We start from the raw sequence: 13,098 nt of genomic DNA, 5'->3' as shown, positions 1-13,098 counted from the left end.
GAAGAAAAGGAGATTAAGAAAGAAGGAGAGGATGGGAAACAGGGGCGTGAAAGCACAAAGAATACGGGGAACGGAGGAGAGGGAGGAGAAAAAAGTGTTAAATCAGACGACATAAAAAAGGAACCGAACAACGAGATACCCATAACACTGGGAGTGAAAACGGAGGGAGGAGGATTGTACCCGTTAAGAGAATTAGGAGAAATAGAAGGACAGTTAAGGGCGGCTGAGGGATACTCGAACCCGGCATACAGCCCTCCACCATATGTGGCTCATAGGAAAATGGCAATGGGAGAGGGGAAGATTGGAGAGGAGCAGACTGTAGAGATAAGACATGATGAGTGGGTAGCTGCACAGATATTATTAAAATTACGGGGTACACTAACTGGAGAAGAGAGGGAGGTAGTAAAGAGAACAGACGAGGATAGTGCAAGAGAGAGTGAAATGAGGGGGGAGGAGCTATTACGACAAAAGGAAGAGATTTTAGAGGAAAGATTAGCGAAGCTAAGGGATGAGCAGAATGAACTAATCAAACAGCTTGAGAGGGAGGAAAAAGAGAGAGTGAGGAAAAGGAAAGAAGGTAAGAACGAATTGGAAAAATTAAGGGAACAAAATGAGGAGCAGAGGAGAGAAGCTGAAAGGGTAAAAGCCGCAGCAGACAGGGTATCAAGAGTAGTGTTGAGAGAGAAGAAGAAGGAAGAAGAAGAAAGAGAAAAGGAAATGGCAATATGGAAGAGGAGGGTACTATCAGAGACAGCTAAGAAATATGAAGAGGGGAAAATAATAGAAAGTATAGTAGAGAGAGAAAGAGTGAAATGGGAAAGGAAGAAAGAGGATGAAAGAATATTGGAACAGATGAGCAACGAAGTGATGGAGGAATTGAAAAGGAAGAGGGAGGAAAATAGTAGGGAGATGGAGGAGAAAAGTGAAGGAGAAAGAGAAGGGAGGAGTAGGGAGAGTGAAAGATGGGGGGATGTATATAGAAGTAGAGAAGTAGCAACAACATCAGCACTAGGGGGAGCGGTTAATAGCAAAAGAAAAGGAGAAATAGACCTAATAGACTTAGAGACAGTAACAATAAAAGGGAAAAAGGCAGAGTGGGGGGTGCCATTTATGAATGATTTTTGCAGTGAGGAGGAAGAAGGAGTGGAGAGAGAAGGAAGAAAGAGTGAAAAAGAAAGCTTAGATAAGCTATACCTCACTCGAACAAACATAGACTCGCCATGGATCAGTAGGAGAAGGGAGGACTTGGAGAGAAGTGAGGAGGGAGTGAAAGGATTAGTGGAAAGACAAACCAATGAAAACACACCATCCCCATCTCCATCACGCACTCCCCCATCGCACCCTACATGCTCAACCACCGCACGCTCGCTGCGCAGAATAAAGCTCGCGCCCTTCATGGACGAACTGACACCTTATGCATGTAGACTTAGAGACCTCCCTAGTCGCAGGCAAGACAGACAAATAAACACGCCCACATTAACTACAGGAAATGACGAAAGGGGAAAGGATGGAGAAGGAGTTAGGAGCAGGGGTAATAAGGACGAAATTGAAGAGGTAAAGGAACCGGAAGAAGAGGAGGGGTGTGAAGACTCGATATTGTGGAACATAAAGGGTGACACAAGACACAACTTAATGCCACTGTTGGAGAGAGGAGGGGTTAGACCACAGTACGTCCCTTGGAAGCATACGGATAAGGAAAATATAAAATGTAGGCTCCCATCACTAAGTGGAGGTGCGGGTAAGTGGATATATGAAATGGAAAAACACACCGCAGGACAGAAACTAGCAGTAGGAGATGTAAAGGGCCTGTTGATATCAATATTAGGGGATAGAGCGGATGACATTTGGAAGAGAGCGGGATTCCATGGGGTAACAATAACAAACACATCGCATGATGGGGCACCATTTGCAAACTGCAGACATGCGCTATGGCAGGCACTAAGAGTACAATACCCAGACACATCAGACATAGGAGCAATTACTTCCCGTAAGATGCGTGAGAATGAGGATCCTGTTGATTATATCCAGGATATCCAAGAGAAGTGGCGCATGGAAACTAGAGAACAATTGGACAAAACACCAGCCATATTTTATCATATACTAGTACAAGGGCTCCCAGAAGGAGTTCAGAAACAACTAAAGAAAGTAGTGGGAATGGAAGCAAAACCATGGCCAGAAATACAACTGACTATAGTACATCACTGCAGGACAAGGCAAGGAAAGATGAAACAAAAGGAAGAAGACAGGAAAACAGAAGAGGCTAAACTAGTACAGAAAAAACTTACTAAATACACAATGGAAGGGGCACTAATAACTACGCCCACACCAATGGCCCAAAGCCCAATACAAGTAGTGGCTGCACAAGATCCTGCTCAAATAGCACCTCCACAGATTATAACACAACAAGCCCCAGTCCCACCACTGCAATTACACGCACCAAACATGGGAGGAGGGTACCCAATGCAAGGAGCTGGGTATTATAGTTATAATAGGGGGAGAGGAGGATTTATGAGAGGGAAAGGATACGGATATAATGCCCAACAGCAGGTGGGAGGACATAGACATTCCTACCCCACAGGGCAACCAGTATTCCAGGACAACACAGGGAGCTTCCCATGGCAAAGCAGGGAACCACCCGTGTGTTGGAGTTGTGGGTTATTAGGACACATGTCACGTACGTAGGCCAGGAACACCAGCATGGAATGAACAAGCACAACCTAGGACCTCACAAGAACAGCAGGGCATACAACAACAGCAGACGTTACAACAAGGAAGTGACCCACAACAACAACAAATACCACAACAACAGCCACTGCCACAACAACAAGTACCCTTAACACAGCAACCCCAAACTCAACAAACGCAATTGGGTAGTGTGACGGTCTTGGGACACAACCCTTACACCGGGAATGGCCAATCATTGTACCCACAATAGGACAGCCCACAGACGGCCTTGGTGTGTCCCATCCTGTCAGTAACACCTAATAGTGCGGAGGAGCCACGCATAGAGGTAACGATAGGTCACAAAAAATTATCATTCCTTGTTAATACCGGGGCAACCCGGTCTTGCATAAGGGAAGGTAAATTTAAGATGTCAGGCGAAGCCATTAACACCCAAGGATTTTCTGGGGCTAAAGGGTTGGTTCCCTTTACTGATAACGTTCCCTTATCTATTGGAGATTATGATCTGTCAGTTCCACTTTTATATTATAGTGCCTCCCCAGTGAATATACTGGGGAGGGACATAATGAACAGGTTGAATATGACGATCTCCTTTAAAGAGGATGGCATAATTTGCTCTACTCCAGGGATTAACATGCTCGCAGCACGACAGATTATGCAAGCATACTGTGGACAGACAGCGATTAGGGCGGAGCCAGTAGATGGCGAGCTATTCCAGTATGGAACAGACATGGCGTTTGCATGGATGCCAGGGATAGAAGGGAAAATATGGAGGAGGCCAGCAGCCTATCTGTTCCGACCAGAAACACCTGTTAATGAACCAGAAGGAAAGGTGTTTGTAATGGACATTGAGAGCATTATTGCAACAGCTGACTATATTGCTGTACATGCCCAAGATAAAGAAGGGAGAGCATGGAGGGCAGTGATAGCACTAGCAGAAGGATGTAGGCTGACCCAGGTGTCAGATGAGGAGCTGTTCTCAGAAGAAAAGGAGGAAGGTGAAATGGTGTTCATGATGAGTGTAGGAATATGGCTAAGGGTGGCTCACAAACAAGTAGCACAGAAAATTGCAATGGCACTTGAGGCACCCACATGCACCCCAGTCCCCTTCTTTGAGGAGGATATGTCAAGGGTGCCCAAATCATTATGGACTACCAGCCCTTATGACGTGGGATGCATAAAAAGCATAGGGGGTGTAAGGATAAAATTGAAAAAAGGTGCAATACTACCAAGAGTGAAACAGTACCCACTGTCAAGAGAGGCAGATGAGGGCATATATGAAACCATAACGGCCCTTATAAACAATGGCATATTGGTCCCCTCAGAGTCACCCTGCAACACGGCTGTGTACCCAGTGCGCAAGGCTAAAGAGGGGTCTTGGCGCTTCATACAGGACCTCAGGCCCTTGAATAACATAGTGGAAGCAGAGTATCCAGTAACAGCAAACCCGGCCACAATATTGTGTGGCATTCCAGCAGAAGCATCACGGTTTACAGTGATTGACCTTAAAAATGCTTTCTTCTCAATACCATTACACCCAGACTCACAAGATTTGACAAGCTTCACTTACCGAAATACAAAGTGGAAACATACCAGATTGCCACAGGGGTATTGTGAATCACCCTCAATTTTCAATAGAGTAATACAGATGGATTTGAGTAACGTTGAGTAACGTTGAAATGGAAAGCACAGTGTTACAGTATGTGGATGACATAATAATTTGCAGTACAAACGAAAGTAAATGTAGAGAGGACTCCTTAAAAATTTTGACGATATTGGCTGAGAAAGGGTACAAGGTAGACATGAATAAGATACAATACTGTCAGGAACAGGTACTTTACATTGGCCAAGTAATATCCCAACATGGAAGAAAGATTGCACCACAAAGAGCACAGGCCATTTCAAGCACTCCAATGCCACAGACTGTGAGAGAACTGCAGCAATTTCTGGGGCTGTGCAACTACTGTAGAGCATGGGTATTTGATTACAGCTCATACATAGGACATAGGACCCCTGCTTGAGGGTTTGAGAGAAGCAAATAAAGGGGAGAAAAAGTTGAGGTGGACTATGGAAATGAGAGAGGCCTTTGATGAATTGAAAGACGCAATTTCAACTGCTCCAGTACTGGCATCCCCAGACTATGAGCGTCGATTTTTTTTTTTTTTTTTTATATTTTCACATTGCGACTCAGCAGTGATGAAGGCAGTATTGGCCCAGAAAACGAGCATGGGCTATAAACCAGTAGCATTTTACAGCGGTCATTTAGACCCTGTGATGTTAGGCCACTTCCCTTGCGAACAAGGTCTCGCTGCAGCTGCGTTTGCAGTGGAAAAAGCATCAGCAATAACCATGGGGTGTCCGACTACACTGTTTGTGGAACATGCACTATTTGCAATATTGAAGTCCACACTAACAACGCAAAGGGCATCAGGTTATGAGATCATCTTGTCTAGAGCTGAACTAGCAATTGTTAGATGCAGCACGGTTAACCCTGCAAGGTTCCTAGCAGAAGTAATTGAGGAGGGAGATTATGCCCATGATTGCACCCAAATAACTGAAATGTACTCGGGTACTAGAAAAGTTGAAGAAAACGCACTAGAGGGAGGTGAGCTTTTGTTTATTGATGGGTCATCAACTATTGATCAAGGAGATGGGATAAGGAGGACGGGGGCAGCAGTGGTTAAAATGATGGAGGCGCCGGTGTGTGTGGCTATGAAATGTGTACAATTACCACAGCATTATTCTGCTCAAGCCGCAGAACTGTTTGCACTAATATTGGCATTGAAGGAAAGTTTTGACAAACGAGTAACAATGTATTCCGACAGTGCATATGTTACATCCACTGTCCACTCAGGGCTATCAAAATGGAGAAGAAGAGGGTTTAGGAGAGCTGATGGCACTCCAGTGCAACATGCCCTCTTATTAGCTGAACTAATTGAAGTAATAAATGACCCCCAAGAACTAGCCCTGGTAAAATGCACCGCACACACCAATGGGGAAGATCACATCTCAAAAGGGAATGCAGCAGCAGACGCACATGCGAAATATGCTGCATACTTTGGTGAAATATGGAACCCTACAGACTCACAGAGAGGGAGAGGGAGGGGAATGGCTAGGGAGATGTTGATAAGAGAAGGGTACACCCATCTTCCAGCCACACAGATTATGGAGCTACAAGCGGCTGCACCAATGGCCGAAAAAGAAATATGGGTAAAAAGAGGATGTACAATGTCACCAACCGACGCATTATGGCGCCAGAGCAGCACTGGGAAAGTTGTAATACCATTGGCACTTTTAAACACCGCCCTAAGTCAATTACATCACCCAGCCCATACAGGCAAGGAAATAATTGCAGCACGAATTAGAGAAGATTGGTTCTGTCCTGAGTTAAATTCTCATGTGTCAAATTTTATTAGCAATTGTCTTACATGTCAGCAGTTTACGGCCGGTCATACCCTAAAGGTGATAAGAGGTACCATACCCCGGCCAGAGGGACCTTTTCGGCACCTTCACATTGACTATGTTGATATAATCAACATATGTCAAGGTAATAGGTATATGATTGTAGTAGTATGCCCATTCTCTAGATGGATTGAAGCAGGGCCCTGTTCACACCCAGATGCATTTAGAGCAGCCAAATTCCTAGTAAGGGAGGTCTTCCCCAGGTGGGGAGTGTGCGAGGTGTTAAGGTCAGACAACGGCCCACATTTCGCAAACGAAATGTTCCAGCATATTACATCCTTGCTGAACATAAAACATAAATTTGCATGTGCATACCACCCACAGGCTAACGGTGTATGTGAACGCCTGAATGGCCTACTGAAGGAGGCAATTGCAAAAATACAACAAACAACAAAGAAAAGCTGGTTGTATTGCCTTCCATTAGCCCTATTAGAATTAAGGAATAGGCCAGGGTCCGACCACCACCTCACCCCGCACGAGGTGGTTACTGGACGTCAAATGCGCCTTCCCCTAACGCCAACGTCAAGGGCATTCACTGACCACGAAAGTTCAGCAAGTGTGTTAGGTGATGAAATGTATCAATATGTGTCTTCTTTGATTACTAGTGTTGTGTTTGTGTCTCAACAGCTCGAGCGCACACGGGGCGGGTCCACCAGCAATCAAGAAGAAGGCGCCAGTACCGAATTAGAAAAGGAGAACTTGTGCAAACTTGCCAAAGGTGACCACGTGCTACTTCGCAATTTCAATAGGAAATGGAACGATAAGAGGTTTACTGGCCCCCATCTGGTAGAGGACGTATCAACAAGAGCAGTAAAATTAAAAGACAAGCGTGCCTGGAACCACCTACATGATGTAAAGATCTACAAACTGCAGACCCGCCCCAGCGCCAACGACAGGTCCAGTGGAAGAGCAGCAACAACATCCCCGACAGAGGAAGAAAGTTCTACCACAGACAACGACCCAATGGTTCCCTTACCGTGTCACTCCCCAACTTCCCCGGAGACAATAACTGACGGAGAAAGGAGTGATACCCATATTGCCCACCCCATGGTCACACGCTCAAGGAGTAAAAATACTTCCGCCACCTGAGCCCAAACCCCCGCCCATTGACCCCCAAGTTCAGTCATAACCGACCTGAAAGACATTGCCTCACAAATACACCTGTAAACACGTGAATGTTCTCTTTTTCTTTCGCACATACAGGAACTGCGTATTGTACTGTTAAGAAAATAGCTTACTAATAAGTTCACTGCCCAGGTGTCGATGGTACTCCCAGATGATAACTACAAAGAAGAATTGTCACACCAATTTGTATACGAAATAAAAAGGCCAACGTACCTAAAAAGGAGAAGGGTGCGTGTCTACTACACAGCATTCCTCTTGGCCATAGAATATTCCATGCCCCACCTCCGCCCATACTTGCCGATCCTAAGAGACAGATCACTTAGAGTGGCGTGGAAACAGCTCTTCACCTGGGCACTGAATGACTATTTGATAGGGAGAGCTTAAAGGAAACAAAACACTAACATTTAGTAAGCAGCATTTTGAGAATTTTCAGGCGGGCAACTTTAACGTCACAAGAATACGCTGCCAGGACTGCAGCAAGGTAAGAGCAAAATGCCGGTGAGACTAGCATATGTAATAAAGGTAATAGGGATTTTGATGATCACCGGGTTCTTGGCTGCTTCTGTATGGCAGTACAGCTATGCTATTAATTTTATTGCTGCACCTAAACCTAACATACCCCCGTCCCATGCTGCAACAGGTGTTACGTCAGGTGATAGTAGTAACTTTGCACCCAAGCAAAATAGAGTTAAACGCAGCACATACTCAGACAATAAAGGTATTGATAATTTTATACAAGACTCAGCACACGTCACAAACAACATATGGTACCAACACATGACCCGCATTGGTAAACAGACAACTGAGGACAGCTGCTACGTTTGCTCATTAATACCATACGCCATGAGTGCTTCACGAACATTTGTTGCCACAGAAATTGATGAAAAGATAGCACAATGCATAATATACTTGGCACTGTTCCAAACGAAAGGAAGATTTCAAGGGACGGTAGTGCACATGACATGGAAAACACGAGACTCATATCCATATGAAAACAACTTCCTCAAGACCTATTTGAGTTACCACAAGACCAGTTTACATGCAGAAGCATTCAGATACATAACAAGTGGCCCTGCAAAAGGAGAAACAAAGAAAGTAACACTGCAGTATCTACCATGTGATTGGTACGCCACCGAAGTTCCGGGTAAACAAGGATGTTGGGAGAGGCTGCTGGTGACGATAACAGGAAAGGTGTATCTGGACAACAGCTGGGAGATAGGAGTGATTGGCAGCAACATGGTAACAAAAGAAACTATCTCAACTATCGAGGCCCACAATCACCGATGTTGGACGACGTGGATCAAGTATGTACCAATGCTCACGTGGGTAGAAACAGATGAAGACCCAATAACAATACTACCGTTGACTGCGCCCAAGGTATGCTACCAGCATAAAGGAGAGGTGGACGTAGGATATAACACCAATTGTGCAAGTGTGACGGAGTTACCTGAGGGGGGAGCAGGAACAGCAGTAATAATGGACCATTATTGGGCCTGTGGAGAAAAGGCATACCATACACTGCCCCCCCTGTGGAATGGTGTGTGCACAATGGTGCACGTCAATGTACCATCACTAGTGGTACCTAAGAAGCATGTTAACGTGGCGAACTTTCCCAAAATGGATGAAGGGGACAAGAGAAAAAAGAGATCTGCACCACTTAAGGAGGAGCAAGGGAACAGGACCAACAACAATGATACTGTTCTAAATAGAAGGAAAAGACAAGGAGAGCCATTGACGGAAAATTACCTGTGGGGAAGGTCGGAAACGGAACTAACTTCCATACCGCCAGAACACAGACTATTCAGCAGAGCAGCAATGTTCTTCTCTTCAATAATACACCCGGGACTGCAGGCTTACGCAAACACGAAATGGCTCCAAATAACTAGATGGGAACTAATGATGACCATCAATTCTACAGTGAATGGGTTTAACGCAATAAAAGAGGAGCTGCGAGCTATAAGAATGGTAGCACTCCAGAACAGATATGTATTGGACCTTCTCACAGCAATGGAAGGAGGAGTTTGTGCAAAGATAGGACAATCATGCTGCACGTTCATACCTGCCAACGATGCTGATAATGGTACACTGACTGAAGCAGTTTCACAATTGGCCCAGATGCACTCCAAAATGATGGATGAAAGTAACGGTGTAAACAAGGATAAGAGCTGGTTCTCAATATTATGGTCATGGATGCCATCCTGGCTGTCAGATGGACTGAAAATAATAGTGGGTTGTACTATTTTGGCTGGAGCTACGCTGATCATAATTAGATTTTGGAAGGCCCGGAAGGCACGCACCACTGACGAGTTGCTCGAAATGGTGGGAATGCACCCCCTGATGCCAGCAGATGACGGCCAACATACAGGTGTGATAATACAGGAGAGGGAGAAGCTGCGCACCCAAATAATCACCAACCATCTAGACCCACCATCAGTGAAGGTCGAGAACCCGAGAAACCCCCGGAGTTACATAGGAAAATGGGTTTACTGTACACCTGGAGGAACCAAAGGCACGATGTTGCAGCCTCGCACTCCGCGCACCAACGTTAAGGTCACACCTGCAAATTAAACCAGACACACAGTGGAAAAGCAATATTAATTGTGCAGAATTCTGCCTCGAGCACGGTCCCTCCCCACGTGACCAAGCCGAACCTGACGAGATGCCAAACCCAGGAGAGAAAAGGCGTCTGGATCCCTCGCTACGAGACACAGGCAGTTACACTTGAAAGGCTCAATGGACATCTGCGACAGTGGGAGCGGTCAGCCTTCCAACTATGAATAAGTCCTCACATTGTCTGCACGTACCCATATTGAAACATTGTTGCAATCGCCGGTACACCGAGAGCTGGGAACAACGGTGGTCCCAGGCTGGGAAGCTCACGGGTGCACCAATCAGAACATGGGGCTCTTATCTTAGACGTCAGTAATATTAACCAATCCTCAGGAGTCTTCATGTAACAAGTTTCATGTATCTAATTGTAGGGACAACCCAGATATATCACCTGACTACCCTTTGTCCAGTAACATTGTCCTCTATATGTGCGCTATACTAACCCTACCACTCGAGCAACCAATTAAGAGTGGCGATAGGTTTTTTGTTAACTTTCTGAAGTGACGCGAATAGCGCGTCATAATGCAGTAAAAAGGGCCTGCGAGCCCCACGATTGTGTGTGTGTCAGGACGGACGCGTACGTTCCTCGACCCATCCCTGCCGTTTTGTCTAATAAACAGCAGAGTCACCTTGCTCCTTGTGTGTGTCTCGCGCTCTGTCTCAACTGGGATACACGGGAGGAGTTGGGGCCTCCCTGCCTGGAGGTCTGCGGACGGCCCGGCCGACCCCGGCAGAATTTCCCCCCGACAGGTACAAAAGATGTCCTTTATCTGCCTTGGTAAAATACAGTGAGGTTTCCATTGCAAGAATTTATACATTTCGTATCACATGTAGATCTTGGAACATGGAAAAAAAAACGTTTGTCAAATGCACAAATTCTGCAAAACCTAACTGCTTCTCTACTGCAGTTTGTTGATTTTGTGCTAAGAGTATAGTTAAACCCAATTGTTCATTGTTTTTTATATGAAATGATGATATATCCTATTGTTTCTTACAGTGCATTGGGTTGAAAAACATTTTAACAGGATCTATTGACGAGGGTATATGGTTATGAAACAGGGACTTCTTGAACTGCACTCCTATGCTCTACCACTGAGTTAAACCCTTGAATGCTGAAAACTGCCCTTTTTTAAAAAGGAGATAGAGTGGGTAACTGTATGGAACTTGTAGAACTAATGACATCAGTGCACTTCTGGTCAGTTGTACAAATTAATACATTTCATTAAGGGCATATTATTGGTTTCCACCACAGTTTTATTACATTCATATGAGCTTCCAATGGACTATTTCAAACTGATAATATCACCAGTAGAACTTGGGTGAATGTAAAACACAGCTTGTATCATATGAAGAAATCCTAAACAGTTTCAAGGTGTTTACCCTATGTTTCAGGAGATGATCAGGAGTATTTCAAATGTAGAAATGTGTTGCTCATTATATAAAATGCTAAGATTGTAAATGTTTTCTTCAATTTATTTAATAAAAAAATATTTCTACAGGTAAAACAGTTGAACAAGGGGGCACCCAGATTTGAACTAGGGATCTCTTGACCTGCAGTCAAATGCTCTACCACTGAGCTATACCCCCACCTCTGAAAAGTTCACCTTTATTAATTCAGTAATATGTACAAAGTGCAAGCAACATGCAATCACCATCAAAGCAAAGCATTTTCAGCCACCAAACCCTCATTATAAGTATATGGGGTGCGAAGGATGTCCTTTATCTGCCTTGGTAAAATACAGTGAGGTTTCCATTGCAAGAACTCTTACATTTCGTATCACATGTAGATCTTGGAACATGGAAAAAAAATCTTTTGTCAAATGCACAAATTCTGCAAAATGTAGCTGCTTCTCTACTGCAGTTTGTTGATTTTGTGCTAAGAGTATAGTTTAACCCAATTGTTCATTGTTTTTTATATGAAATGATGATATATCCTATTGTTTCTTACAATGCATTGGGTTGAAAAACATTTTAACAGGATCTATTGATGAGGGTATATGGTTATGAAACAGGGACTTCTTGAACTGCACTCCTATGCTCTACCACTGAGTTAAACCCTTGAATGCTGAAAACTGCCCTTTTTGAAAAAGGTGTTAGAGTGGGTGACTGTATGGAACTTGTAGAACTAATGACATCAGTGCACTTCTGATCAGCTGTACAAATTAATACATTTCATTAAGGGCATATTATTGGTTTAAACCACAGATTTATAACATTCATATGAGCTTCCAATTGACCATTTCAAACTGATAATATCACCAGTAGAACTTGGGTGAATGTAAAACACAGCTTGTATCATATGAAGAATTCCTAAACAGTTTCATGGTGTTTACCCTATGTTTCAGGAGATGATCAGGAGTATTTCAAATGTAGAAATGTGTTGCTCATTACATAAAATGCTAACATTGTAAATGTTTTCTTCAATTTATTAAATACAAAAAAAATCTACAGGTAAAACAGTTGAACAAGGGGCACCCAGATTTGAACTAGGGACCTCTTGATCTGCAGTCAAATGCTCTACCACTGAGCTATACCCCCAGTTCTGAAAAGTTCACCTTTATTAATTCAGTAATATGTACAAAGTGCAAGCAACATGCAATCACCATCAAAGCAATGCATTTTCAGCCACCAAACCCTCCTTATAAGTATAAGGGGTACAAAAATGTCCTTTATCTGCCTTGGTAAAATACAGTGAGGTTTCCATTGCAAGAATTCATACATTTCGTATCACATGTAGATCTTGGAACATGGAAAAAAAAAATTTGTCAAATGCACACATTCTGCAAAACGTAACTGCTTCTCTACTGCAGTTTGTTGATTTTGTGCTAAGAGTATAGTTAAACCAAATTGTTCACTGTTTTTTATATGAAATGATGTTATATCCTATTGTTTCTTACAGTGCATTGGGTTGAAAAACATTTTAACAGGATCTATTGAAGAGGGTATATGGTTATGAAACAGGGTCTTCTTGAACTGCACTCCTATGCTCTACCACTGAGTTAAACCCTTGAATGCTGAAAACTGCCCTTTTTTAAAAAGGTGATAGAGTGGGTAACTGTATGGAACTTGTAGAACTAATGACAACAGTGCACTTCTGGTCAGCTGTACACATTAATACATGTCATTAAGGGCATATTATTGGTTTCCACCACAGTTTTATAACATTCATATGAGCTTCCAATGGACTATTTTAAACTGATAATATCACCAGTAGAACTT

The 13,098-nt window shown here is 43.7% G+C and overlaps 1 non-coding gene across 1 annotated transcript; it reads right to left on the bottom strand.

Moving 5' to 3' along the window:
- Nucleotides 1-12,345: 12,345 nt before the first annotated feature.
- On the bottom strand, nt 12,346-12,417 carry TRNAC-GCA (transfer RNA cysteine (anticodon GCA)). Its single transcript has one exon. It is a non-coding gene; the product is annotated as a tRNA-Cys (tRNA).
- Nucleotides 12,418-13,098: the final 681 nt, after the last annotated feature.

Source organism: Ambystoma mexicanum, chromosome 4q (genome assembly GCF_040938575.1).
Source record: "Ambystoma mexicanum isolate Mex_15411 chromosome 4q, UKY_AmexF1_1, whole genome shotgun sequence".
NCBI classification, from domain to species: Eukaryota; Metazoa; Chordata; class Amphibia; order Caudata; family Ambystomatidae; genus Ambystoma; species Ambystoma mexicanum.
Note: the sequence above shows the minus strand (reverse complement) of the source record. Positions and strands in the feature narration are given on the sequence as shown.